The sequence below is a fragment of the Akebia trifoliata genome, chromosome 4, assembly GCF_017979445.1.
Source record: "Akebia trifoliata isolate Shusen 1 chromosome 4, ASM1797944v1, whole genome shotgun sequence".
In the NCBI taxonomy this organism is placed as follows: domain Eukaryota; kingdom Viridiplantae; phylum Streptophyta; class Magnoliopsida; order Ranunculales; family Lardizabalaceae; genus Akebia; species Akebia trifoliata.
In genome coordinates, this window is record NC_141378.1 from 29,736,285 (window position 1) to 29,741,073 (window position 4,789).

The window sequence follows — 4,789 nt, forward strand, 5'->3', positions numbered from 1 at the left end:
GAAGAGGTGGCACACGATACCTTAGCAAGGGCACTCTTAAATCACCTCGTTTTCTTGAATAGACATAATCTAATCCCCTCGTATCCACAGGGAAATATCGTTGTTAGGCACCGACTTTGATCAAAAATTGTAATTGGTGCTTTAAAACTTTTTTTTTTATTTGTTGGAAAATGATTGGATTTATTTGAATTAATCGGCCAATTATTGATCTTGACGGTTCACACATAAATCTTGGACATGGTTGAGATTGAAGGATAGATCTGGTTTGGGTTGAGTGTAGGTTGTGGACCCGACTTGAAATGGATATGGGTCATGGACCTATTTGGAAGTGGATATAGGTCATAGACCTAGTTGAAGTGGAACTTGAAGCTGCTATGGGTCGTAGACCCATTTGAAATGGATATGAGTCAACGACCAGTTTGGAAGTGGATATGGGTCGTGGAACCATTTGAAGCAGATATGGGTTGTGGACCCATTTGGAAGTGAATACGGGTCATGGACCTAGTTGAAGTAGATCTTGAAGCAGATATGGATCGTGGACCCATTTGAAATGGATATCGATCAATGACTCATTTAGAAGTGGATATGGGTCGTGGACCCATTTTGGTGTGGATACGGGTCATGGACCCAGTTGAAGCGGATCTTGAAGTGGATATGGGTCATAGACCCATTTGGAAATGGATAATGGACCAACGACCCATTTGAAACGAATATGGGTCGTAGACCCAATTGGAAGTGGGTGTGGGTCGTGGACCATTTGAAAGTGGATATGGTTCATGGACCTATTTTGGTGTGGATACGGGTCATGGACCCAGTTGAAGTGGATCTTGAAACGGATATGAGTCGTGGACCTATTTGAAATGGATATGGATCAACGACCCATTTAGAAGTGGATATGGGTCGTGGACCCATTTTGGTGTGAATATGGGTCGTGGACCCATTTGAAACAGATATAGGTCGTGGACCCATTTGGAAGTAGATACGGGTCATGGACCTAGTTGAAGTGGATCTTGAAGCGGATATAGGTTGTCGACCCATTTGGAAATGGATATGAATCAACGACCCATTTGAAACGGATATGAGAAGTAAACCCAATTGTAAATGGATATGGGTCGTGGACCATTTGAAAGTGGATATGGGTTGTGGACCCATTTTGGTGTGGATACGGGTCGTGGATCCATTTGAAATGGATATGGGTCGTGGACCCATTTTGGTGTGGATATGGGTCGTGGACCCAATTGGAAGTGGGTATGGGGTCGTGACCCATTTGAAATTGGATATGGGTAGTGGACCCATTTTGGTGTGGATACGGGTCATGGATCCATTTGAAATGGATATGAGTCGTGGACCCATTTTGGTGTGGATATAGGTCGTGAGCCCCATTCGGAGTGGTTACGGGTTGTGGACCCGATTTAAGTTGATCCTCGATCATGGATGATGGCAAGGTTGATAATGTGGCACGTTGAGTCAGGATCAATTTCAGTAGGTAAAATGTAAGCGAACTCCGTTTAGATCAAACACAAAGTGGCGAGGGATCGACCATAAGTTTAACGATAAAAATGGTTTATTTAATCATTTTTAAGCTTAAAACTCAAAAGAAAAATAAAGTCCAAGAGAAAAGTTGTCAGGACTGATGTAAGGGGACGAAATGACCAAAAAAAAAAAAATTTTAGGGTCCGTTTTTAATGAGCGGACCGAAGTGTTTTTGTACTAGTCCGCTCTTTAAAAACGGACCATAACCTTAATTTTCACTGAATTTTTTTTTTTTTTGGTGTTTTGAGGTACATAGCCTCTGTTTTTTGGGCTTAAGTTACAAAAAAAAAAAAAAAAAAAAAAAAAAAAAAAAAAATTAATGATGCAAAGCATAAAAAAATATATATATATTTCCTCATTTATCTAAGGGGACATGTAAAGAAACAAAGGAAAAAAAAAACAAGTCTAAAATCTATACAACTTTGCCTCTTTGGACATTAAAACTTTGCCTTAAAGGGTCAAAAAAAAAATTACAAGATACCTAAGGGTTGATACATTTTGACATTTGTGTCCTATGACTCTAATCATATTTTGATGCATGCGACTATAGGTGGTTTGAGATTATTCTATCTTCAAACCTCTATACACATTGAAATGTACACTTTTTAGGTTGGTGATTGAGGTGGATGCTCTCATCCCCGCCTCCTCAAATGAATGATCTAGGGGGCTTGAGAATATCGACATCCGGGGTTAGATTTTAAAATAGGAAAAGGTGATTTGTGCAATGAGCTATGAAACGAATATGCACAAGTGCATTTACAAGTGTATATCAACCCTTACAACCTTGAATCAAAACAAGTAAAGAAATAAATATTACATGCACTCCCACAAAGAAAGGAAAACACTAAAGACAATGGAGTCAATCAATAAATAAACATGTTAGAAACAAATATAAGAACAAGAAAGAAAGTTGGATATTTTTTAAAGAAAAGAAAATGGCCAAGTAAAATTCGTTTGGACCCACTAGTATCCCTAGTGGAGTCGCCAAGTTGTAGGCATGAAATGTTCGTCATGAACCTCTTGCTACATTGTTTGGAGTCACCACCATTCTTTTTTGGAAATGAGTATGAATGGACACCCGAATCGATTTATTGAAAACCATTTTTTTCATGACATTGTAGTGACTCTCATGTGTTGGGAAGGGCAATGTCTACCTAAGATCTAGGTAAGGAGGTCCGGTTAAATGATAGGGGAAGGTGTTATGCACCCCATCCTCTCCACCAAAGGTGGTTACCTTGCTTGACCATTTTATTTTGTAAAAACTTAAAAAAATAAATAATAAAATACATGAGAATGCATGACAAGAATGGTGTGTGCATTGGGGTGAAATGTCCCCTTTACAAAGGGTTTTGATTTTAAAGTGACATTAAGGACACTCTATGGAAAAGAATGACCCATGTAATCACATTAAATTTATAAATATGAATGTAGGTTTGAACTTTTAGAGAAACTCCATGATGAAGTTCCCTTGAGGTCACAACCTTGATGCATGTATACATGACTAAAAACTTAGTGCTTCACCCCATCAAGAGGGTGACACATTTCTTCATCATTGCCATGCATAGGTGAGTGTATGCAATGTGTACAATATGATGCATGGGTTTAAGGTAAAGAGGGCTTCAACTCCCATCCTTTCAATCGAACTTTAGTCTAATCTACAGGGGATAGGAGAGGGTGTGCATTACATCTTAGGGATTTCTAAAAATAAAAGAAAATGAGAAGGTTAGAAGAAGATAATGCAAACTTAAAATAAATAGAATACATCTTAAACCCCACATTGTCCCTTGATGAACTTGAACCTTAAGAGGTAGACTTGAGAGTTGAATGAGATAGTTGAAGGTTGAGTGGGTTGAAATTAGAAGATGAGAGAATGAGTATGGATTTTGGTAGAGTTTTAGGTTGATAGATGGGGGCTTAAGAGCATGAATTGTTCATACAAAATGAGGGTATTTATAGAGTTTTTGGAGAACTTTTGAGGATAAATTGGTCCAACCCTAAAAATAAAGAGAATGGACATGAGGTTTAAGTTTTTTTTTTTTTAGATTTTTCATTTGTGTGAGGGTAAATATGACATTTGTGAATAAACTTAAAAATATTCTTTGATCTTTGGTTTTTTGATAAATAGTGGTGAGAGAACAAAAGTACTTTAGGGTGAATAAGAGAGTGACATGTGTAAAGGTAACTTGATAGGTGAAAAGTATACCTTAATTCATTTGTAAATAACTCATAAAGCAAGAGTGGAAGTATATTTTTAAAATAAACCAATGGGAGAAAAAAAATATTTTTGGGAGGGTGAGTAGGGAAGTGACATGTGTAAAGGTGAAGTAATAGGTGAAAAGTAGACTTTGGTTCATTTTTAAATAACTCATAAAGCAAGGGTGGATGTGTATTTTTGAAATGGACTAATGAGAGAGCCCCATATATGTACTTGAAGATTCTCACCTTTTGAGGGTATGAATAAAAGTTCTCTCAACTTTATGAATTATTACCAAAGACCAAATAACCTTTTTGGTTTGACCACCCTTTTTGGGAAGGGTATTCTTGGATTTTCACAAAGGGGAGTTGACTCTCCAATTAGATTAAGTATTGGGTATTGAGGGTTTATGGGAGATCAACATGTGTCACCTTCTAAGGGGGTGTGAGAGAATGGGCTTAGAATGAACTTGGTATTGGGCTTAGGTATGGACTTGGGCTATGGACTATGGACTTTAAGAGTGGGCTAAAAGAATGGACTTGAATTTGGGTTAGAAGGTAGACTTTGTCTTGGGCTTAGGTTGGATTAGGAAATGGACCTTGGTTATGGTATAGGTGATGGAGCGGTGAATGAGCGATGGAACGGGTTGATTCATGAGAGTGAGTAAGAAATTCGAGTAGATTTGGGACAAGGTTGGACATGACATGATGTATGTATGCATGTATGCATGAAGATGATGCCAAGCGGCAATGCGAGCCCGTTGAAAGACTTGAGTTCTTAGTTGGAATTAATTCGAGAAATTTTGGATTTTCCTAAAGGGTTCGTGCAAATTAGGGTGTCTACAACCCCGACCAGCTTCTGCTCTGCCAACGAGGGCAGACCAGACCCACGTAGGTCTGGACCCCGACTGGATCCACATGGCTATTGTTACTCATACTAGTGTTGAGCCCCGACCAGCAATCTTGCTCTGCCAACGAATGCAGAGAAGACTCACGTAGGCTCAAATCTCGACTGGATTCCATTGAGACATTCTTGAAGCTCATGACAGAGTAGGACCCTGAC